At 42.2% G+C, this 25,613-nt stretch overlaps 1 protein-coding gene across 10 annotated transcripts in view; it reads left to right on the top strand.

Moving 5' to 3' along the window:
* The window catches only part of LOC122559093 (contactin-4-like), a 2,514,776-nt gene that overhangs the window by 964,511 nt on the left and 1,524,652 nt on the right, over positions 1-25,613 (top strand). The gene's annotated exons all lie outside the window — the stretch shown is intronic.

Genomic DNA, 25,613 nt, shown 5'->3' with positions numbered 1-25,613 from the left:
CGTAATGATAATTGCTTGATGCCAAAGAATATTTGTTGAATTACTAAAAGTGGTAAATTAATTAAATGAGACCTGCATTGTATTTGTGATTTAATGCAAATGATCTGCAGAAATGATATATATGACATACATTCTATCTTTGTCAATAATTATCTGGCTATCTTTACCATGAATTAGAGTGATGACTAAAATAGCATTATGGCTGAAGGTTACTAAGATAAACATTGTGGGTCAATTTGTTGGAGTTAGAAATAACCAGCTGTCAATAAAATAACGAATTGTAATTTTTAATTTTCAAAATTGGCACTGCGTCACTCTGGCTTTCTCCTCGCTACTTATAGTCATAGTCATAGAGATGTACAGCATGAAAACAGACCCTTCGGTCCAACTCGTCCATGCCGATTAGATATCCTAACTCAATCTTGTCCCACCTGCCTGCACCCGGCCCATATCCCTCCAAACCCTTCCTATTCATATACCCATCCAAATGCCTCTTAAAAGTTGCAATTGTACCAGCCTCCATCACTTCCTCTGGCAGCTCATTCCATACCTGTACCACCCTCTGTGTGAAAAAGTTGCCCCTTAGGTCTCGAGTGAATCATGCCAGTTGCAGCACTGTGCAATAAAAAAGGTTGTTTTGGAATTGACACTACTAGGTTGGAGTTGATAAACATATTGTCTTCCCAGAGATCAATGATAAAGCCGTCACAAAGTTGTTCATTTTTGCCTTGGTGCCTTTTTAATGGCAGCTCTATGTAAGCTGCAATAGCATCATTGTTTATGAAATGTCTGTTTTGGAATGTGTATTACATTTTTTAACAATTATTTATAAGTGACTTTTGAATCACATTTACAATCACAGAAACGATTTTATAGACACAGAATATATTTTCTGATCAACCTTTCAGTGATGTTATTACACACTTCCAGAGCAGTTGGGAACTTGAAACCAGGCCTCCTGGTCTGGAAGTACGAACATTACCATGGCACCACAGAAGCCCCATTGAAGATACTTTTTGATTAACCTGTTTAACGATGTTATTACACACCTCTTGTGCAGGTGAGACTTGAGCCTCGGTCTCCTGCTGCAGAGGTAGCGACACTACTGCTGCACAATACACCATCTCGTCAACAGCCCCATTGAATATAATCCAAATACATAAGAAATCTGATTTTTGGTTCTTTGCAATTCATGTATTTCAACACATAAATAAACATACATTTTTCATTAATATAATGGTTAGGAGTTAAAAATAATTTTTTCTTGAAATATCATATTTTTCAATTAACTTTCTTTTTAGAGTAGATTAGTTAATTGCATTGTGTAAACAATTGAAGGTAAATGGCATTAATCAGTAATATCTTAATTTGTGTCAAATATTTGTTTAATTTTATATATATTGAAAGGTGGAATTCCATTTCTGAGCACATAATTACAAGGGCAGATGAAATGACTTAGTCATATGCAGTGAATTTTCCTTCACTGTAAACTACAATATGTCTGAAAATCAAATGCCACTGCCGTGATACATGGATCATATGTTTACATTTTTTATGAACTTTCCGAAATCTGCAAGTTAGATAGTGAGCTGTTAAGTGTCTTGTTGTTAATATTGAGATATATAAGGCTTGCATTGACACTGTACATTTTAATTCAATTGAAATCATTTTGACTCGTACATAGTACAAAGTTAGCTGTGACTGTTGGATGTCAATAGCCACATCCTTTGTGGTAAAAATTCCTTTAAGTGGTGTCCCAGGCCCAAGCATCTTCAGCTGCTTCCTTAATGCCTTCTCCTTTGTCATTGTGAATCTAGACTACTGTGTTGTCTGCCTGGTGCTAGGCTTCAGGACATGTGCTGAGATGATATAGTTAAGAGGTCATTTGCAGGAGTTTTATAAAAGCCCCCTAACAATAATCATAGGGTATCAAGAAAGAAATAATGAGAATTTGTCAAAGAAGTGCAGAAATCATCATGGGAGATTTGAACTACATATAGACTGGAAAATCAAATGGGAAAAGTAGTCTAGATGTGGAATTCATCTCCTGTTTTCAGAATAATTTCTTGAATTGGCATGTTATGGCATAAACCAGAGTGCGGGCTATACTGGAACTGGTTTTGATGAATGAGATAGGATTATTTACTGACCTCATAATGAAAGTCCTCTTGGGTTCCAATGGCCATAACATGATTGAATTTTGAATAGAATTTAAGGGAGAGAAGTGTGGATGCAGGGATATTTTGATTTTAAACAAGAGTAATTATGTAATGAAAAATGCAGAGCAAGCATGTATGAACTGACAATTTAGGTTGAGCAATAGTTCAATAGACATACAGTAGCAAACATTTCAGGGGATATTCCAGAAAGCTGAGAATAGATACATTTCAACATATCGGAAAAAAATTAAGCAATGTACCAGTCATCTGTAGTTAAATAAAAATGTCAAAGATAATGGGCGGCACGGTGGCACAGTGGTTAGCACTGCTGCCTCACAGCACCAGAGACCTGGGTTCAATTCCCACCTCAGACGACTGACTGTGTGGAGTTTGCACATTCTCCCCGTGTCTGCGTGGGTTTCCTCCAGGTGCTCCGGTTTCCTCCCACAGTCCAAAGATGTGCAGGTCAGGTGAATTGGCCATGCTAAATTACACCCTAGTGTTAGGTGAAGGGGTATGGGTGGGTTGCACTTCGGCGGGTCGGTGTGGACTTGTTGGGCCGAAGGGCCTGTTTCCACACTGTAGGTAATCTAATCTAAAGAGTAGGTAATCTAATCATAATGTAAACCTAAAAAAATTTAAACAAATATAGGTGGTATGTCAGAATGTTGGGCAGAATATAAAAAGAGCAAAGATTTGCTGAAACATGAATAAGGAGGGCAACATTAGAGTATGAGAGAATGTTAGCCAAAAATATAAAAAAACAGATAGGAAAAGTTTCTTTAAATATTTTAAAGAAAGGAAATAATTAACAAACTAAGTGCTGGACTTTAGAAAAAACACCTAGGAATTTAGTATTTGAAAACAAAGAGTTTACAGATAAAATGAATATCAATCATCAGCCTTAACTGGAAAGGATACAAGTAACGTTCCAGAAAAAGCATTAAATCAGGAATTGAAAAGGAAATAACAGTTACCAGGAAAATAATAGTGACAAGGTTGTTGGAACTGTGAGTTGACAAGTTCCCAGGTCCTGATGGATTTCATCTTAGGGTCTTAACAGAAGTAACTAGTAAGATATTTGTTATATTTGTTTTAAATTACCACAATTTCTGTGATTCAGGTGAGGTACATTTAGTTTGAAAAATACTGAATGTAACTTTTTTATTCAAAGGCAGAGGAAAGCAGAAACTAACGGTTTCATGGAAAACATGAGAAGTTATTATTGAAGACATTATAACAGGTCACGTAGGTCAGATCAATGTGATTTTGTTAAAGGAAAATAATGTATTATTATTTCATTGGGGTTCTTTGAAGATGTAACAAATGTGTTGCATAAAGGGGTATTATGCTTAGATTTCCCAAAGGCACCTCAAAGGTTATTGCTGAAATTAAAGGCTCATGATGTAGGGATAAACTTATTGGCATGGACAGAAGATTGGCTTATTAACAGAAAGCAGAGAGTAGGAAGAAATGGACCTTTTTCACACTGGCAGATTTCACAAGAGATATGCCACAGTGCTTGGTGATGGATCCCACTTCTTTACAACTTATATAAATAATCTGAAAAGAGGGACCAAAAGTGAGCTAGCTAAATCTGCTAATGACACAAAGAAAGGTAGGAAAGTGTGTTATGAAGAGGACCTAAGGAGCTGACAAAGTGAGATAGATAGGTGAATTGAGTGGGCAAAGATCTGGCAAATGAAGTACAACATTGGAAAATGTGAAATTGTCCATTTTGGCAAACTTAACTAAAACTAAACATATTTGAAAATAGTAAGAGATTGCAGAGCTCTGAGAAGTCAATAGATATGAGAGGCCCCGCTGCACAAATCACTGGAAGTTAGTATGCCGATAAATAAAGGAGTCAGGAAATAAAATAGAATGTTATGTTTTATTGTGAAGAGTAGGAAGGTTATGCTCCAGTCAAACAGGGCATTGGTGAGCGCACATCTGCAGTTCTGTGTACAGTACTTATCAGTTCAAAGAAAGATTTTCAATACTAATACCTGGAATGAGTGCATTATCTTATGGGAGAAGATGCGACATGCGAGGCCAGTATCCTCTGGCATTTAGAAGAGTTAAAGTTGACTAAATTGTGTGATTCTGAGGGGTCTTGACCAGATGGATGGCAATAAGATGTCTCCTCTTGTGAGAGAATAACAGTTTCAAAATAAGGAGTCACATATCTGAGACAGAAATGAGGTATTTTTTTCTCTGAAGGTTGAGAGTCTTTGGAATTCCCTTCCTCAAAAGTTAGTGGATGCAGTAATTATTTTTTTTTAATGCAGAGTTAGATGCGTTTTTGATTACCAAGGGGATAAAAGATTATCAGAGGTAGACAGGAATGTTGAATTGAAGTCAAGATCAGAGCCAACAGCCATCTTATTGGATGGTGGAGCAGGGTGAAAGATCCAAGTGACTGCCTCTTGTTCTTTGTTCACATGTATGCATAAGATCAGAGGTGGGATGGTCGCTGATGATCACTTAGTGTTGAATATTATTTGCAATTCCTCAGATACTACAGCAATATGCTTATACATACAGCAATGTTCAGGGTAGTATCTGACAAAAAAAGGTTAAACAAACTGTTCACCTCCAATAAGAGAGTATCTAGCAATTTTCCTTGAAATTCAATGACATAATTATCACTGAATTGTCCACCATCAACATTCCTGGTGTTATCCTCAACCATAAACATAATTGGATTACTCTTGTATTTATTGTGGCTACAAGAGCCCACTCCCTAAAGCCTGTCCACCATGAACAATTTCCAAGTCAGGAGTGTGACAAAATAATCTGTAGCAGCTCCTGACTGTCCTCTGAGCAATTAGGAATGATAAAAATGTTGGCCAAGCCAATGATGCCCAAATCCCATGAAAAATTGCTTGAACAAAAGGGAAAGAGTCATTTCTCACAGTAGTTGACTGTGATTGAGATGAATTGAGGTTAATAACTGTATTTTTGAAAGTTATCATTATTTTACTGAAATATTTTTTGCAACACAAAACCTCACCATTTCTGATAATGCTTCATGGTTTGCTTTATTGAAGAAAAATAATGGTATCAAATTAGCATCACTGAGTGATTGTTCCACACTTATCGAAAAAGGCTGGTTCTGTGCGAACTTCAATTGGGAAGAAGGCTGCATAATAAACAAACTGCTCTTCCATAAACATTTGTCATGGCAACAGGTTATAAATGAGAAAAGGCGGAGGATGATGAGTGCTATGCAAATATAAACAGAGATTACAATCAATGCTGTCAAGGACAGTCACTCTCTCCTTCTCTCTGGAGTTCAGGCCTTTTTGTCCATTTTGGAACCAAGGCAGTAATGAATTCTGAAGCTGAGGCTTAATGTTAAATATGTGAATAGATGGTCTTCATGAGTGATGTAAGAGCACCTGACAAATGGTTCAATGTAAAGCTTTGTTCTGTGTTTTGTTAGAAGTGTTTAACAAAAGATAAAATTTGCCAATAGTTTCACTTCCTGCAGTCTATATTGTTCCTAACCAGGGACATAACTTAGGACCCACTACAATGATAAGCAGTCAACAACTTGGCTTCCATATAAGTAATAGAGATTTCAAGATGGCGTGTTTGTGGGGGGAATGAAATGGATGGTGAGCTCTTCTTTTTATGTTTTTATCCTTCAGTTGTAGCACTCTTCAGGACAAAATAGTAATGCTAACATTCTGACTCCTGCATGTGTCCTCGTAGATATAGATTCTTCAACTGATAGCAGTGGATTGTTATTACACCTGCACATTATTAGTAGGCAACAAACCAGATGTAAGAAGCAAGTGCTGTGGCTGAGGAAAGCAGCATTTGTGTCACAAATGATTGGGTTCCAGGTGTCCTGCCAATTCTGAATTATCCATGGAATACATAGGTTCTATGAGCTTAAACCTGTACTATACCCTCATGGATTCTGCCTCCCATGGATGTCTGGATTTTGGATGTCTTTACTGTACATTGAGGCCCTGCCCCTAGCCAGACTGTACCCAACAAAGAACAATACAGCACAGGAACAGGCCCTTCAGCCCTCCAAGCCAACACATTTTGCTCTTCCATGTGAAAACTGCCTTCATTTACAGGATCCACATCCCTCTACTCCCTTCCTATTCATATATTTGTCAAGGTGCTGTTTGAATGCTACTATTGTGTCTGCATCCACCTCCTCATCTGGCAGTGTATTCCAGGCACTCACCACCCATTGTGTGAAAAAACATGCCTCACACATCTCTTTTAAACATCACCACCCCACCCTGCCTGTATTTTGATGCTGTGTCCCTTTGTAATTGACCCCTTCATCCTGGGAAAAAGCCTCATATTTTCCACTCTATCCACGCCATTCATAATCTTATAAACTTCTAATACATCATCCCCCAACCATCTGCAATCCAGTGAAAACAAGCTCAGTCTATCCAACCTTTCTTCATAGCTAAAGTCCTCCATACCAGGCAGCATCCTGGTAAATCTTTTCTGTACAAAGCATCCACATCTTTCCGCTCGTGTGGTGGCCAAAAATGTTCTTAATATTCCAAGTGTGGCCTAACTAAATTTCTATAAAGCTGCAGCATAACTTGCTTGTCCTTATACTCAATGCCCTTTGCAATGAAGGCAAGCATGCCAGAGGCCATTTTTACTACCTTATCTACCTGCCCTGCCACATTCATTGAACTGTGAACTTGCAAATCCAGATGCCTCTTGCATATCAATACACCTAAGGATTCTGCCATTCACTGTACAATTTCCACCTGTACTTGATCTTCCAAAATGCATGAGCTCACATTTTTTGGATTTGATTCAATCTGCCATTTTTCTGTCCATGCCTCCAGCTAATCTATATACTGCTGTATCCCCTGACAATTTTCCTCTCTATCTGCAATACCACCAATCTTTGTGTTATCTGCAAACTTACTAATTAGGCCAGCTACATTTTCCTCCGAAACATTTGTGTAGATCACGAACAGATGAGGTCCCAGCACTGATCCCTGTGAAACATCACTACTCACAACCCACCAATCTGGAAAGCGTCCTTCCAACGCTACCCTCTGTCTCCTATGATTAAGCCAGTTCTGTATCCATCTTGGTCAGGCAGCATCTAGGGAACAGGAGAATCGACGTTTCGGGCATTAGCCCTTCTTCAGGAATGAGGAAAGTTGGTCCAGCAGGCTAAGATAAAAGATAGGGAGGAGGGACTTGGGGGAGGGGCGTCGGAAATGTGATAGGTGGAAAGAGGTCAAGGTGAGGGTGATAGGTCAGACTGGGGTGGGGGCGGAGAGGTCGGGAAGAAGATTGCAGGTTAGGAAGGCGGTGCTGAATTTGATGGATTTGACTGAGACAGGCTGGGGGGAGGGGAAATGAGGAAACTGGTGAAATCCGAGTTCATCCCTTGTGGTTGGAGGGTTCCTAGCCGGAAGATGAGGCGTTCTTCCTCCAACCGTCGTTTCGCTGTGGTCTGACGATGGAGGAGTCCAAAGACCTGCATATCCTTGGTGGAGTGGGAGGGGGAATTGAAATGTTGAGCTACAGGGTGGTTGGGTTGGTTGGTCCGGGTGTCCCAGAGGTGTTCTCTGAAACGCTCCGCAAGTAGGCGGCCTGTCTCCCCAATATAGAGGAGGCCACATCAGGTGCAAAGGATGCAATAGATGATATGTGTGGAGGTACAGGTGAATCTGTGGCAGATATGGAAGTTTCCTTTGGGGCCTTGGAGGGAGGTGAGGGGGTAGGTGTGGGCGCAAGTCTTGCACCTCCTGCAGTTGCAGGGGAAGATGGCGGGAGTGGAGGTTGGGTTGGTGGGGGGTGTGGATCTGACGAGGGAGTCACGGAGGGAGTGGTCTTTACGGAATGCTGATAGGGGAGGGGAGGGAAATATATCCTTGGTGGTGGGGTCCGTTTGGAGGTGGCGGAAATGACGGCGGATGATGCGTTGTACATGGAGATTAGTGTGGTGGTAGGTGAGGACCAGTGGGGTTCTGTCCTGGTGGCGGTTGGAGGGGCGGGGTTCAAGGGCGGAGGATCGGGAAGTGGAAGAGATGCGGTGGAGGGCATCGTCGACCATGTCGGGGGGAAATTGCGGTCCTTGAAGAAGGAGGCCATCTGGGATGTGCGTCTTTGGAACTGGTCCTCCTGGGAGTAGATGCGGCGGAGTCGAAGGAATTGGGAGAATGGGATGGCGTTTTTACAGGGGGCAGGATGGGAGGAGGTGTAGTCCAGGTAGCTGTGGGAGTCGGTTGGTTTGTAGGAGATGTCCGTGTTGATTTGGTCGCCTGAGATAGAAATAGAAAGGTCGAGGAAGGGGAGGGAGGAATCTGAGACTGTCCAGGTGAATTTGAGGTCGGGGTGGAAGGTGTTGGTGAAGTGGATGAACTGTTCAACCTCCTCGTGGGAGCACGAGGCGGCGCCGATACAGTCATCGATGTAGCGGAGGAAAAGGTGGGGGGTGGGGCCAGTGTAGTTGCGGAAGATGGATTGTTCCACATATCCTACGAAGAGGCAGGCATAGCTGGGGCCCATGCGGGTGCCCATGGCTACTCCTTTCGTTTGGAGGAAGTGGGAGGAAGTGGAGTTGTTCAGGGTGAGGACCAGTTCAGTCAGTCGAAGGAGGGTGTCTGTGGAAGGTTCAGTCAATCGAAGGAGGGTGTCTGTGGAAGGTTCAGCAACACATTTCCATCTCTGATCTCCAGCATCTGCAGACCTCACTTTCTCCTGTATCCATCTTGCCAGCTCACACCAATACTATGTGACTACACCTTTTGTACCAGTCTGCCATAAGGGACCTTGTCAAAGACTTTACTGAAGCCTATGTAGACAATATCAACTACTTTTCCCTCATCGATCATCTTCATCACCTCCTCAAAAACTCGATCAAGTTGGTGAAGCATGACTTCAAAACCATGCTTTCGACCAATAATAAGTCCATTTGCTTCTAAAAGGACTTAGTATTGATAGAGAGTACTGGGGTGGCACATTGACTCAGTGGTTAGCAGTGCTACCTCACAGTAACAGGGATCCAGGCTCAAACCCAGTCTCGGATGACTGTTTGTGTGGAGTTTGCACATTCTCCCCATTTCTGTGTTGGTTTCGTCCAGGTGCTCCAGTTTCCTCCCACGGTCCAAAGATGTGCAGGTTCGGTGAATTGGCCATGCTAAATTGCCCATAGTATTCTGGATGTGCAGGTTAGGTGCATTAGTCAGGGATAAATAAAGGGAATGGGTCTGGGTGGGTAACTCTTCAGAGGGTCCGTGTGGACCTGTTGGGCCAAAGGGCCTGTTTCCACACTGTAAGGACTCTATTCTTTAAATGTGAATGGATCTTGTCCCCGAGAATCTTTTCCAATAATTTCCCTACCACTGACATGGGGCTCACAGGCCTATAATATCCAGGATTTTCCCTGTTACCCTTCTTAAACAATGGGATAACACTAGATACCTACTTACTCTAGATATCTCTACCTTTACCTCACCTTGAAGCAACTTCTGTCTGACTCTCAGGAGGTTATTTACAATCAAATGCAGAGAATTGCTGGTTACAACTCTCTGGCTCTTCTTCCTGTCCATCCTTCTTAGAGTACTGATAACATGTGACTGTTAATCGAAGTGTTATATTATCATATACATCATTATCATGAACATATTCATTATCATTATGCTACAGATTCTCTCTTTCAACCTTCTCTTGCTGTGACTGGCCCATTAACTCTGAAAGTTCGCTCTGTCTGGTTTCAGAATTCCCTGCTGATGGGAGTGGGAGAGGGTAATGGGAGATGATGGGACGTAGCACCATCTCAGGAGGCATGTGTGTGTACAAATAAATGAGAAAAATATACTTTTGAAGATGAATCTAGATTAGATTAGTTTACTTACAGTGTGGAAACAGGCCCTTCGGCCCAACAAGTCCACACCGACCCGCCGAAGCACAACCCACCCAGACCCATTCCCCTACATTTACCCCTTCTCTTAACACTACGGGCAATTTAGCATGGCCAATTCACCTAACCTGCACATCTTTGGACTGTGGGAGGAAACTGGAGCACCCGGAGGAAACCCACGCAGACACTGGGAGAACGTGCAAACTCCACACAGTCAGTCGCCTGAGGTGGGAATTGAGCCCAGGTCTGTGCCATCGTGCCGCCCATAAATCTACTGTTCATTTGACAACTTCCAGGTGAGTTAGGTTCTTTTGGAGGGTTTTGTACGAGGAAGCCAAGCTAGGTCAGTGCAATTTCAGCAACTGGAGAATTGCACAGCAATATGGGAAGATGGTCAATGACTTCCTCCACTCTGTTAGCATCAATATCACCATCTTCTCTCTACTATCTCATGTTCACTTTTTCTCTGCTACGATAACCCCCATCCACCAACATTCTCACTGTTGTTTGCCATATCTTCCCTGACTTACTGTGACCCATCCCAACCACCAACATTAATCCTACATGCTTTTGGCACAGCTTACTCACTCAGTTCAGACACCTCTACACATGCACCAAATTCACAGCTGTGCCATGAACCTGAATCATGGGAGCTGTTGTGACTCAGTGATAATGTTCCTACCTCTGAGTAAGGAGGCCCAGGTTCAAGTCCCATCTGCTCCAGTCATGTCATAACAAGTTGATCAGAAAATATAATCCTCCATCTCCCTTATTACCTGCTCCTCTTGCATTCCAGGAGGAAAACAGACCTCAATAAATCAGAAAGATTCAAGACAGCTTATGGGCTGCCCAACAGAGCGTTTCTCACCCTTTATATAGAAAGCATCCTGACACTGACTGCCTAAGCAACTGACTGACCATATCCATGCCACTGGACGTCGGTTAGAGGCTGGTCTTAATTTACTGTGCTGGGACCCAGTAGCTGGAGTGAAGGCTTTAACTTGACTGAGGACAGCTGTCAACTAAAACAAGCTTCTTGACTTTATACCTGAATGAAACAAGCAGTACAGCAGTACTGAGAGCCCAGTATGACTGGCTGAGGGGGCAAAGTGCAAAAAGGCAGTGCAAACATAGATAATGTGAGCATTCAGGCAGATTCAGATTGAGCGAGTACAATGACAACAAGCAAAGAGATGCAGCCTGGTCCAGTCCATGAGCTGGAAAAGTGTTCCTGAGTGCAGTGTCCATGCTGCAGCATTAGAATGATAGCTCATGGAGCTTGCCCTGAGATGTTAATACCTGCTATCCAACATAAAGATCCTTTGGAACAAATGAGCTGAAGTCATGTGGTAACCATACTCATTTCCATGTCCAGAATTCCTGACTTCTAGCTTGTTCAATGCATTTGGAAAAATAGGTAGCTGAGTAGTAATGAGATGAGTTGTGGTGTTAACAAGACAAGCTATAATTCCCTTGAGAACTTAAGCTGCCAAGTAGAAACCTCACCTCATTACTTAGCAAATGTATGAAAGATGCAGTGAGTTGCTCCTCATGTGGATGTGGGTTTCACTGGACTTCTCATGTGATTCTGCCACAAATCTTTCCATTACCAACATTGTTCAGGTGCTTGAATATTCATCCTAGTCTTGACAGGTGTATTATGGGTGGAAATATACAAGTGACCAAGGCTACTGTTAATACCTGTTGCGTGCTGTTTCTTGATCAAACATCTTTGTTTGAAAACAAAAGCTGAAATTGCTGGAGAAACTCTGGCAATATCTGTGAAGAGAAAGCAGAATGTCAGCTCTGGGAAAGGGTCACCTGATTCGAAGTGTTAACTCTGCTTTCTCTGCACAGATGCTGCCAGACCTGTTGAGTTTTTCCAGCAATTTCTATTTTTGTTTAAGATCTTTAGCATCCGTAGTTCTTTGCTTTACCTTCTTAACAAGTTTATCCAGAAACAGTAATATTACATTGTTTGCATTATAAGACAGTGACAGCCAAAGACAGTACTGTGATACAAAGGGATCATCACTCTGATGTATGGCCATCAATAAGACACTGGATTGTACAAGAAATTCATTGTGTTCCACTTTTTAATTGACAGTGTAAATCTAACATTTCATTTTATCTTTGCTAATTCTGTCTCTTTCAACTATAACGTCTTAAGCAATACAATTCAGGTTTGATATTGATGCACAGAGTCTGTTAATGCTCCAACCAAAACCAAGGAGTTTTGCAAGATGAAACCCTTTTGATTATGCCTTGCTTGGAAATGACTAACTTAATATGCTTATCAGCAGCTTATGTCAGCTTATGTCAGTCAGCAATCTAGAAATAGCTTTGTTTGTAGAATTTGTGTTTCGTTGAAAAGCTATCATGACTCTCCATGTCAACAAAATACAAATATAAGAATGTTGAGATGTATTTTTAGTGAAAGTGTTAAAACACTCAGTTGCATTTAATGAACTAGTTATGCATTCCAAGGTGTCTCAAGAAACAGGTAATAGTGCAGAGTTATTGATGAGGTGTATGTAAATTATTTGTAGTTGAGGACAAAAATGCTACATAATTATCCGAGGGCTGAAAAAGACCAGTCCCCCCTCAATATCGGCAATAAATGAAACATAATGTCGATAGCACAGAACTATATTTTGAGGTTCCAATGATACTTACCTTAGTTCATGATTAGATTTTTCTACTCATAACTATTTTCTACTTTTCTTGATTTGTTTTACCATTCACTCCAAATATCTCCGCAGTGATCAATTTTCTCAATAATTCTCTCACCTCTACCTTTAATGTCCTCATCTCTAACAAAACTTTTATTCTTTCCCATACCGTTGTTAGTGTCAAAAAGTGTGGTGCTGGAAAAGCAGGAGAGACGACGTTTTGAGCATCACATTCCTGATGAAGAGCTTATGCTCGAAACATCAATTCTCCTGTTCCTCGGATGCTGCCTGATCTGCTGTGCTTCTCCAGCACCACATATTTTGATTCTGATCTCCAGCAGCTGCAGTCCTTATTTTCTCAATACTGCTGTTAGCTCAACTTTTCCTTATCTTAATTTCCATGGAATCATGCTTCACAATGAAGACAACCCAGAGATCCAATTCCCACCATAAAATATTTTTTAAACTTCTCTGGCCTCCCTTCTCCAACAAAAAAATACAAGTAGACTTCTGTCACAAAATGAATAGGATCATTTGTTCAGCTGCCTTCTTTTTTCACACTTCATCTTTTACTATATGTTGTTTCACTCCAAAGTTCCTGAAGAAGGGCCTGTGCCCGAAACGTCGAATCTCCTGTTCCCAGGATGCTGCCTGACCTGCTGTGCTGTTCCAGCAATAAAGTTTCAACTTTGATCTCCAGCATCTGCAGACCTCACTTTCTCCTCACTCCAAAGTTCCCCTCAATCATAGCTCTGAACCCATAGAACTGTCTGGTTTCTATCTCATCTGCTCAACACTCTGTATGCCTGCTGTTCCCCAAGTTTACTGGGTGTATTGATTCCATCTCTCCTTCCTTGGCCTTATTTCCATTAAACTGCCTCCAATCCACATTCTTCCACATTATATTGTAAATTGTTTTCCCACCTCAAGTGCTTGTTGCTTTCTTGTCCATGTTACTGTGTTGTGCCAGCTCGTCAAAAGATCAACCATTCACTCTTCTATCCCTTGCAGTCTTAAACCATCAATTTCCTTTCCCCTCTTCAAAGTGCATGAAAATGTATCATTTCACAAATCCAGAAGGCGCTCTGTTAGAATAGCACCCTGTTTGAATATCCCTTCTCAGGGTTGTCACTTTGCTCTACTGCTCACTCTTTGGCCACCAACAAAATCTGGTGTGTCAGTGGTCGAGGAAGTGATTAATCAGGTGATGGTTGGTATGTTGATCAAATGCAAAAACAGAAACTGCCAGAAAAGCTCAACACATCTGGCAGCGTCTGTGAAGAGAAATCTTCGTGTAAACATGCCTGATCAAGAGCTAATGTTCAAAACATCAAATCTCCTGCTCCTCGGATGCTGCCTGACTAGCTGTGCTTTTCCAGCGCCACACTTTTTGATTTTGATCTACAGCATCTGCAGTCCTCACCCTTTCCCACCAGCAAAACCATCCTTATCTTAATCCCAAACATTTCCATCTGGCACGTACCTAGCTTCGTAATTCATCACTGCAATTAGCTAACAAAATTAAGCTTCACTGCATCTCTCTCTGCTATGTTAAAGCTTTCCTCATTATAGGATTATTTTGAAGATAAAATCTCGATCTCAGACCAACTGCTCCACTTCTTCTGAAAAGCCACCTGCAACATCACTGTCTTTACAAACTGTCACCTCAGTACCAACCACCCTTTTCAAACCTTTGAATGCATTATTCCAACTCTTGCACAATTTTGCATCTTGGAGATTGTGAGGATTGCAGACGCTGGAGAGTCAGAGTAGATAGAGTGTGGCACTAGAAAAAGCATAGCAGGTCAGGCAGCATCATTAAATCTTGTCAAGCAGATACTTGAACCAAATATCTTTGACTCAACACTTATTTTACCCTATTGCCAGAATATAAATGTTGGAGACAGAATATAAATGTAATTTGTTCATGGTCCTGCAATATTGATCAGTGACAGAAGAATAGTGTTCACCATTAATTACACTTTGAGTTACAGTTTCTACTGCCTGCAAACTTTTAATGAGCTTTTGAGCAGACTATCATTGAGCATGTGATTCAGCACATGGTCCACGTTGGATTAAGGTTTTTTTGTGAATTGAGCAAGGAACGGCATGTCTCCAAAACTAATTTAAATTGAAGAACCATTTTTTGAGGCATGCAGGATTTAAGCAGAGGTGTAAATTAGAATATGTAATTGATGTAATATGTCATTTTCAGAAAGCAAAATGGGAGGTGGAAAAATGGGATTGAAAGAGTGATAAAAGAGGAAGCAAAACAAAATCATTTCAAATTATCTGAGAATCTCCTCCAATAATTAACATTTGAAAGAGTAAAACTTTCCAACTTAAAATATTTATACTCAGTGCCTGACAGGGATTAAATATGATTGATCATGGCATTTAATACTTAACTCACATTGGAGTGGACAGGCTGTTAATGTTTTCTGGGACAATTAGTGAGTCGCCAGGAAATAAATATCGCAGATTCATGGCTTCCATGATGTTGATCGACACAGTATCAAAGTTCTTGGAGGAGCAGGTTATTTAATTTCTTTACTCATTTATGACATGTGACTCTTCCATATATAACATAACATATATATATATAATAATTTCCAACAAGACAGAATTGAGCTTTCATGGCTGTTATCACAAAATTGCCTCGAATTAGTATCGAAGGGTTTACTATTGACCAGAAACTGAGCTGGATCAGCAATATAAATGCTGCGGCTACAAAAGCAGGTCAGAGGCTGTGATTTCTACAGGAAATAATTTGTCTACTGTCTTTCCGTAGCCTGTCCTCCATCAACAAAGCGCAAGTCAGGAACGTTATAGAATGCGGTCTGCTTGCCTGGCTGATGGCATCCCGAACAACATGTAAGACATTTGATACCATCCAGACCAAAGCTGTCTATTTGATCAACATAAAATCCAAAAGAACTGTGGAATCTGTAACTCAGAAACAAAAACAGAAGTTGCGGAAAAGTGCAGCAGGTCTGGCAGCATCTGTGCAGAGAAATCAGAGTTAATGTTTCGGGTCCAGTGACCCTTCCTCAGAACTGTTCGAAGGAAGGAGTCTCTTAGAGTCACAGAGTCATAGAGATGTACAGCATGGAAACAGATCCTTTGGTCCAACCGTCCATGCCGACCAGATATCCCAACCCAACTTAGTCCCACCTGCCAGCACCCGGCCCATATCCCACCAAACCCTTCGTATTCATATACCCATCCAAGTGCCTCTAAAATGTTACAATTGTACCAGCCTCCACCACATCCTCCGGCAGCTCATTCCATACACGTACCACCCTCTGCGTGAAAAAGTTGCCCCTTAGGTCTCTTTTATATCTTTCAACTCTCACCCTAAACCTATGCCCTCTTGTTCTGGACTCCCCAACCCCAGGGAAAAGACTTTGTCTATTTATTCTATCCATGCCACTCATAATTTTGTAAACCTCTATAAGGTCTCCCCTCAGCCTCCGACACTCCAGGGAAAACAGCCCCAGCCTGTCCAGCCTCTCCTTTTCGCTCATCCTCCAACCCTGGCAACGTCCTTGTAAATCTTTTCTGAACCCTTTCAAATTTCACAACATCTTTCCGATAGGAAGGAGACCACAATTGCACGCAATATTCCAACAGTGGCCTAACCAATGTCCTGGACAGCCGCAACATGACCTCCCAACTCCTGTACTCAATACTCTGACCAATAAAGGAAAGCATACCAAACGCCTTCTTCACTATCCTATCTACCTGTGACTCCACTTTCAAGGAGCTATGAATCTGCATTCCAAGGTCTCTTTGTTCAGCAACACTCCCTAGGACCTTACCATTAAGTGTATAAGTCCTGCTAAGATTTGCTTTCCCAAAATGCAGCACCTCACATTCATCTGAATTAAACTCCATCTGCCACTTCTCAGCCCATTGGCCTATCGGGTCCAGATCCTGTTGTAATCTGAGGTAACCCTCTTCGCTGACCACCACACTTCCAATTTTGATGTCATCTGCAAACTTACTAACTGTACCTCCTCTGCTCGCATCCAAATCATTTATCTAAATGACAAAATGTCGTGGGCTCAGCACCGATCCTTGTGGCACTCCACTGATCACAGGCCTCCAGTATGAAAAACAATCCTCCACCACCACCCTCTGTCTTCTACCTTTGAGCCAGTTCTATATCCAAATGGCTAGTTCTCCCTGTACTCCAAGAGATCTAACCTTGCTAATCAGTCTTCCAAACGCCTTACTGAAGTCCATATAGATCACATCTACTGCTCTGCCCTCATCAATCTTCTTTGTTATTTCTTCAAAAAACTCAATCAAGTTTGTGAGACATGATTTCCCACGCACAAAGCCATGTTGACTATCTCTAATCAGTCCTTGCCTTTCCAAATACATGTACATCCTGTCCCTCAGGATTCCCTCCAACAACTTGCCCACCACTGAGGTCACGCGCACTGGTTTATAGTTCCCTGGCTTGTCTTTACCGCCCTTCTTAAACAGTGGCACCATGTTTGCCAACCTCCAGTCTTCCGGCACCTCACCTGTGACTATCGATGATACAAATATCTCAGCAAGAGGCCCAGCAATCACTTCTCTAGCTTCCCACAGAGTTATCGGGTACACCTGATCAGGTCCTGGGGATTTATCCAACTTTAACCGTTTCAAGACATCCAGCACTTCCTCCTCTGTAATCTGGACATTTTGCAAGATGTCACCATCTATTTCCCTACAGTCGATATCTTTCATATCCTTTTCCACAGTAAATACTGATGCAAAATATTCATATAGTATCTCCCCCATTTTCTGTGGCTCCACACAAAGGTAGCCTTGCTGATCTTTGAGGGGCCCTATTCTCGAGGAGAAAGTGAGGACTGCAGATGCTGGAGATCAGAGCTGAAAAATATGTTGCTGGAAAAGCACAGCAGGTCAGGCAGCATCCAAGGAGCAGGAGAATCGATGTTTCGGGCATAAGCCCTTCTTCAGTCCTGAAACGTCGATTCTCCTGGGGCCCTATTCTCTCCCTAGTTACCCTTTTGACCTTAATATACTTGTAAAAACCCTTTGGATTCTCCTTAATTCTATTTGCCAAAGCTATCTCATGTCCCCATTTTGCCCTCCTGATTTCCCTCTTAAGTATACTCCTACTTTCTTTATACTCTTCTAAGGATTCACTCGATCTATCCTGTCTATACCTGACATATGATTCCTTCTTTTTCTTAACCAAACCCTCAATTTCATTAGTCATCCAGCATTTCCTATACCTATCAGCCTCCCCTTTCACCCTGACAGGAATATACTTTCTCTGGATTCTTGTTATCTCATTTCTGAAGGCTTCCCATTTTCCAGCTGTCCCTTGACCTGCAAACATCTGCCTCCAATCAGCTTTTGAAAGTCCTTGCCTAATACCGTCAAAATTGGCCTTTCTCCAATTTAGAACTTCAACTTTTAGATCTGGTCTATCTTTTTCCATCACTATTTTAAAACGAATAGAATTATGGTCATTGGCCTCAAAGTGCTCCCCCACTGACACCTCGGTCACCTGCCCTGCCTTATTTCCCAAGAGTAGGTCAAGTTTTGCACCTTCTCTGTCGGTCCATCCACATACTGAATCAGAAAATTGTCTTGTACACACTTAAGAAATTCCTCTCCATCTAAACCTTTAGCACTATGGCAGTCCCAGTCAATGTTTGGAAAATTAAAATCCCCTACCATAACTACCCTATTATTCTTACAGATAGCTGAGATCTCCTTACAAGTTTGTTCTTCAATTTCCCTCTGCCTATTGGGGGAGCTATAATACATTCCCAATAAGGTGATCATCCCTTTCTTATTTCTCAGTTCCACTCAAATAACTTCCCTGGATATATTTCCGGGAATATCCTTCCTCAGCACAGCTGTAATGCTATCCCTTATCAAAAATGCAACACCCCCTCCTCTCTTGCCTCCCTTTCTATCCTTCCTGTAGCATTTGTACCCTGGAACATTAAGCTGCCAGTCCTGTCCATCCCTGAGCCATGTTTCCGTAATTGCTATAATATCCCAGTCCCATGTTCCTAACCATGCCCTGAGTTCATCTGCCTTCCCTGTTAGGCCCCTTGCATTGAAATAAATGCAGTTTAATTTATTAGTCTGACCTTGTCCCTGCCTGCCCTGACTGTTTGTTTGACTCACTTCTGTTCTCAACTGTACCCGCCTCAGACCAACCTCTTTCCTCACTATCTCCCTGGGTCCCACCCCCCCCCCCCCCCCTCTCCCTGGGTCCCACACCCCCTCTCCCTGGGTCCCACCCCACCCACCTTACTAATTTCAATCCTCCCAAACAGTTCTAGCAAATTTCCCTGCTCGTATATTAGTCCCCTTCCAATTCAGGTGCAATCCGTCCTCCTTGTACAGGTTACTTCTATCTCAATAGAGATTCCAATGATCCAAAAGTGTGAATCCTTCTCCCATACACCAGCTCCTCAGCCATGCATTCATCTGCTCTATCCTCCTATTCCTGCCCTCACTAGCTCGTAGCACTGAGAGTAATCCAGATATTACTACCCTTGAGGACCTCCTTTTTAAATTTCTGCCTAACTCTCTGTAATCTCCCTTCAGAGTCTCAACCTTTTCCCTTCCTGTATCGTTGGTTCCAATGTGGACAGTGACCTCCTGCTGGCACCTCTCCCCCGTGAGAACATCCTGCACCCTCTCTGAGACATCCTGAATCCTGGCACCAGGGAAGCAACACACCATTCTGCTTTTTCTCTGCTGGCCACAGAAACATCTGTCTGTACTTCAGACTACTGAATCCTCTAACACAATTGATCTCTTGGAAGCCGACATACCCCTTGTTGCATTAGACCCAGTCTCAATACCAGAAATTTGGCTGTTCATGCTTCGTTTCCCTGAGAATCCATCACCCCCTACATTTTCCGAAACAGCATACCTGTTTGAAATGGGTATATCCACAAAAGACTCCTGTACTAGCTGCCTACCTCTCTTACCCTTCCTGGAGTTAACCCATCTATGTGACTGTATCTGAGACTTTCCTCCCTTCCTATAACTGCCATCCATCACATACTGTTGCTGTTGTAAATTCCTCATCGCTTCTATCTGTCTCTCTAACCAATCCACTCGATCTGATAAGATTTGCATCCAACAGCATTTATGGCAGATATAATCCACAGTAACCCTAAGCTCTCTTTAAACTCCCACATCTGACAAGAAGTACATATCACTGCAAAGGCCATTTTTGCTCCTTCACAATCTACAGACCCAGAAAATAACACCATCTTATTCCTCTACAAACACTGCCCCAGGTTAAGTTAATAGCTATGACTTATATTTTACGTTTAATCGAGACTTACCTCCAAAAACATATAACCAAGAAAGAATCCACTATATTCACTCCTGCAGCCTTTCTCTTGGACAGACTTAAAACAACAAATTAACTTATCGGATTCTCTGCTGTGAAATTCGCCCAACAGTTTCTCCAAGATTAGTTGTGAATTTCACTGTTTGTTAATTTCACTCCGATGTCCAGCGATACATGAATTCAAACAGCAAAGGCGGTAACTGTGCAGGTTCTCTCTCTCTCTCTCTCTCTCTCTCCTGCACTGTCCTCACCATGTGCTCTCACAGATGCTGCCAGACCTGTTGAGCTTTTCCAGCAGTTTCTGTTTTTGCATTTGATTAACATACTGACCATCACCTGGTTAATCACTTTCTCGACCACTGACAAACCATTGCATTTCACAGGCCACTGATGTCCTTTCTGTGAGAAGTAGAAGTGGAAGGGCAACACATGGAGAAGGAAGAAAAGGAAGAAGTTGCAGAATAAAGAAGTGTTTTATTTGCATAGAGAGGTGACTGAGGTCAGCAGTGCACTCTACGGGCCATTCATCCTATTAATGTCAATAATTGTTGATTCAAATTCATTTCATTTGATCTCCTCCTACTGAAGAAGAAAAGCAGCAAATAGCGTTTATTTTGAGCTGCCTATGAGAACATTCCATTGAAGCTGTAGTCTGGAACTGTATTACGTAACCACCTAAGCATGTTCATGTGCCCAGAGGTTTACTTGTTTCAGTGAACAGGTCTTTGTTCTCTTCACCTCATCATCACTACTTCTGTGTCTTGCCATTAACAAAAGGATGCTCACACATTTGACTTCATATCTGAGCATTCACTTGGGGCTGAAAAACATTCAGGTGCATAGCCAACCTACATAGTGCTCTTGATGCATCTCGGCAGTGATATCCTTGTGACCTTGGTTGAAATGGAATTAGTTTGTCACTTGGTTCTGAGGAAGGGTCACCTGACCTATAGAAACAGAAAAGATACAAACAGGAGGAGGCCATTCGGTCCTTCGAGCCTACTCCACCATTCATCACGATCATGGCTGATCGTCCAATTCAATAGCCTAATCCTGCTTTCTCCCCATAACCTTTGATCCCATTCACCCCAACTGCTATATCTAGCCACCTCTTGAATACATTCAATGTTGTAACATCAACTATTTCCTGATGTAATGAATTCCACAGATTCACCAAGTTTTGGGTGAAAAAATGTCTCCACATCTCTATCCTAAATGGTCTCCCGAATCTTCAAACTGTGACCACTGGCTCTGGATGCATTCACCATTGGGAACATCCTCACAGCACCTACCCTGACAAGTCCTGTCATAATTTTATAACTCTCTATGAAATGGCCCCTTATTTGTCTGAACTCCAGGGAAAACAATCCTAACCTAGTCAATCTCGCCTCATACGTCAGTCCCACCATCCCTGGAATCAGCCTGGTCAACCTTTGCTGCACTCCCTCAAGAGCAGGAACATCCTTCATCAGAAAAGGAGACCAAAACTGCACACAGTATTCTCGGTGTGCCCTCACCAAGGCCCTGTATATACCTGCAATAAAACATCCCTTCTCCTGTCCTTGAAACCTCTCACAATGAATGCCAACATACCATTTACATGCTGCACCTGTATGCTTACCTTCAGTAACTGGTGCACAAGGATACCCAGGTCCCACTGCACACTCCCCTCTCCCAATTTACAGCAATTCAGGTAGTAACTGCCTTGTTTTTCTTTACTTCTAAAAGTGAATAACCTCGCACTTATCGAAATTATACAGCATCTGCCATTAATTTGCCTACTCACCTAACTTGTCCAGATCATGTTGAAGGATCTTCCCACCCATCATCTGCAAACTTTCAGATGTTACGTTTCGTTCCCACATGCAAATCATTAATATTATTTGTGAATAGCTGGGGTCCCAGCACTGATCCCTGTGGCACCCCACTAGTGGCTGCCTGCCAAACCTAAAATGTTAATTCTGATTTCTCTTCACAGATACTGTCTCAGTCCTTAACCATGCAGTGCCTCAGGGAATGCCAATGATCCAGGAACACATCTGTTGCTGCTGATGTAGGTAGAGATTCCTATCCAGGGTCTTATGATGCCTTACATTTGATTCTAACTGAGCAAGGCTGTGGCGATTTCCAACTTCTAAAAGAACAAAACTACTGCTTCTGCCTCTCTAACAATCTCATGCAAGAGCATTAGAGTTAACCATAACTCTAACCCTCATCCTAACAGTGATATACTCATCACAGAGTGCCACGCTATGAAATCATGCACAAGCACCCACCAAAATAATAGTGTCTGTGCTGTTGAAAGTTGAAATTGTAAGGTGTGACATATTTATTGTGAAATCTGCTCTGGTAAGAATTGTTTTTTTTCCCTCGACATCAGCACTTGTGGGAGTTGCAAGATGAGATCATTACAAGTAACCTTTGAGAGCAGAGGTCTCTGCAGTGCTCAGGCTTTCCAAGGTAGCTGAGTCATCTGTCTGGTGTCTGACTGGCAGGGGTTTAATGAAGCCACCTGAATGGACGTGCTTGGATTAAGAAACAATCATGTATAAACATCTATCTAGTCTGTATCAGTTCTGTGATCTCTGGCATGTGATTTGCACACTATCAACATTTCTTTTGAGTTTACTTCAAAAAGTCCTAATTTTAAATACTCTGTATTATACTTTCGGAACTGTATGCATCCCAGTTTCTACTCATTCTCTTTATTAGGGATGCCCATCTTTCTCTGAGTCAGTGACAACGAGATTTTTATGGCTCCCTTTCCATTGTGGTGATGATGTATCTGAAGGGACCCTCTCCTCATGTAAGCTTTAATGTGGTCATTACTCTTGCAGGTTTCGGGGGAAAATGGATAAAGCACTGTTAGGCAGGAGTTTATTTTTATAACAAACTACATGTGTTAGTTCTACAAGATCCTTAAAGCTCAAGACCCTTGAGCCTTGCTGATGTGGTCAGTACAAGCAAAAATTCCTCCTGTGTTAAGAAACTACATGCACAATCAGATTTCTCAGCCGAGTTGCCTGCTGGAGGTTAAGTGTGCAGAGGTCTGACCTGAGACTTTGGTGCTGTACTTAGCTTGTCAAAGTGAATGAGTTTATTTAACCTCTTACTGCAAAGAACACAATTCAACAGATCACTTTTTGTCTACTTGTGGTCTCTGGAACCTGGATACTGACCCTTAGTTTGTGAGGGTGGGCTCCTTCTGCCAACCTCTGTAAAGGGTAAGTACCTCCCTGACTGTCTCAAGGAGGAGAAACTCCAGTTTGACGTCTGCAAGTGAGGGATGGTCCTTACCCAGGGTCCAGCTTTTATCTTTCCCAGTCCATCCGTACCACGGTGGTTGTTTCCTGAAATGCCAACCACAATAATTGCGGCTGTGGTGAATTTAAATTCAGCCTGCTGTTTTTCAATCCCAGCTCCATCCCTGTGCTCAGATCCACTATTCGAGGGCAAAGGCCATCCTTCATCCAATCATTCAGTCCCCATTCTCTCTCGAAAAGAAATAAGGACAATACACCCCTCTTAAAGCCACAGCATTGTCACACTGAAAATAGTCCTGGTGTAGATTTCGCATCTGAAGATAAATTCTTGCTCCAGAAGTTACTGTCCAGTTTGAACTATTGACACTGGTAGGTGCTGAGAACCTTGCCATTATTCTTTTTGGAAATAATTTATGCAGCATCAATGAAATATTTCACTGGTATTTGACTTATTCTGTCTGTTTTGCATATCCAGTCAGTGGTGGGCCTCTTTTATTCTCAGTCAAAAGGTCATAAATTCAAACCCTGATGTAGAAATGCAAACCCCATATTCTCAAATTATACTGAAAAGCAGTATGAGTGGATGCTACACTATTTGAAGTTCAGTTTTCCAATTATGCCATTAACCCATGTTTTCACAGATGGGTATATATAAAATGGTGTGGAAAAATTCAAAGAATGATAAGCAGGAGCTGCTGTTGGACTGGAGTGGACAAGATTTTAAAAAATCATACAACACCAGGTTATAGTCCAAGAGGCTACCAAATAAACCTGTTAGACTAAAACTTGGTGTCGTGTGACTTTTAACTTTAAATTTATTCAAAGAATATCAGGGGAGTTGTCCTGGTGTCCTGATCACTTGTCCCAAAACCAACATCACCAAGACAAATTGGTGCCCTTTCGAAGGTGATGGTGAGTTTCTTCTTGAACTGCTGCAGTCCACCTCCTGTGTGTTGACCCATAATGCCCTTAGGGCAGGAATTCTAGGATTTTGACCCAACGATAGTGAAGGAACGGTGATATATTGTCAAGATGGTAAGTTGTTTGGAGGGAACTTGCAGGTGATGGTGTTCCCAAGTACCTGCTGCCCTTATCCTTTTAGATGGAAGTGGTCATGGGTTAGGAAGATGCCATCTGAGAATCTTGGGTGAATTTCTGAAGTGCATCTTGTAGATAGTACACACCGCTGCTACTGAGCATTGATGATGGAGGGACTGGATGCTTGTGGATGTGGTGCCAATCAAGTGGACTGCTTTGTCCTGGATAGTGTCAAGCTTATGGACTGTTATTGGAACTGCACCCATCCAGGCAAGTAGGGACCATTGACTTGTGGCTTGATGATAATAGACAGGCTTTTGGGAGGTCAGTTACTCACTGCAGTATTCCTAACTTCAGACCTGCTTTTGTAGCCACTGTGTTTATATGGTGAGTCCAGTTGATGTTCTGATCAATAGTAATCCCTCAGATGTTGACAGTGGGAGATTCAGTGATTGTAACACCATCAAATGCCAAGGGACAGTGGTTAGATTTTCTCTTATTACTGAGGGTCATAGCCTGGCATTTGTGTGACATGAATGTTACTTGCCACTTCATCAGCCCAAGCCTGGATATTGTCCAGATCTAGTTGCATTTGGACATGGACTGCTTCAGTATCTGAGAAGTAATGAACAGTGTTGAGCATTGCAATCGTAAGTGAACATCCCCACATCAGACCTTAGAATGGAGTGGAGATGCTTGGTGAAGCAGGTGAGACGCTTGGTCCTAGGACAGTACCTTGAGGAATTCCTGCAGAGATGCGCTGGACCTGAGATGCCTGACCTCCAACAACCACGACCATCTTCCTATGTACTAGATATGACTCCAACCACCAGGGAGTTTTTTCCCTGATACCCATCGATTCCGGTTTTGCTTCTGGCTTCTTGATGCCACACTTGGTCAAATGCAGCCTTGTGCCAAGGGCAGTTACGTGCACCTCACCTCGGGAATTCAGTTTTTTTGTCCATGTTGAACCAAGGCTGTAATAAGGTCAGAAGCTGATTGGTCCTGGCAGAACCTAAACGAGGTATTACTGATCACGTTATTGCTGATCAGGTTTGCTAGCACTATTGATGAAACCTCCCATCAGTTTACTGATGATTGAAAGTAGGCTGATGGGGCAGTAATTGGCCGGATTGGATTTGTCCTGCTTTTTATGTCCAGATATACCTGGGCAATTTTCCATATTGTCGGGTAGATGCCAGTGTTACAACTGTACTGGAACAGCTTGTCTAGGAGAATGGCAAGTGCTGGTGC

The sequence above is a fragment of the Chiloscyllium plagiosum genome, unplaced genomic scaffold, assembly GCF_037043375.1.
Source record: "Chiloscyllium plagiosum isolate Xiang-an unplaced genomic scaffold, Cpla_swu_hap1 HiC_scaffold_14, whole genome shotgun sequence".
NCBI lineage: Eukaryota > Metazoa > Chordata > Chondrichthyes > Orectolobiformes > Hemiscylliidae > Chiloscyllium > Chiloscyllium plagiosum.
The sequence above is the reverse complement of the archived record's forward strand: the minus strand, read 5'-3'. Positions and strand labels throughout refer to the sequence as shown.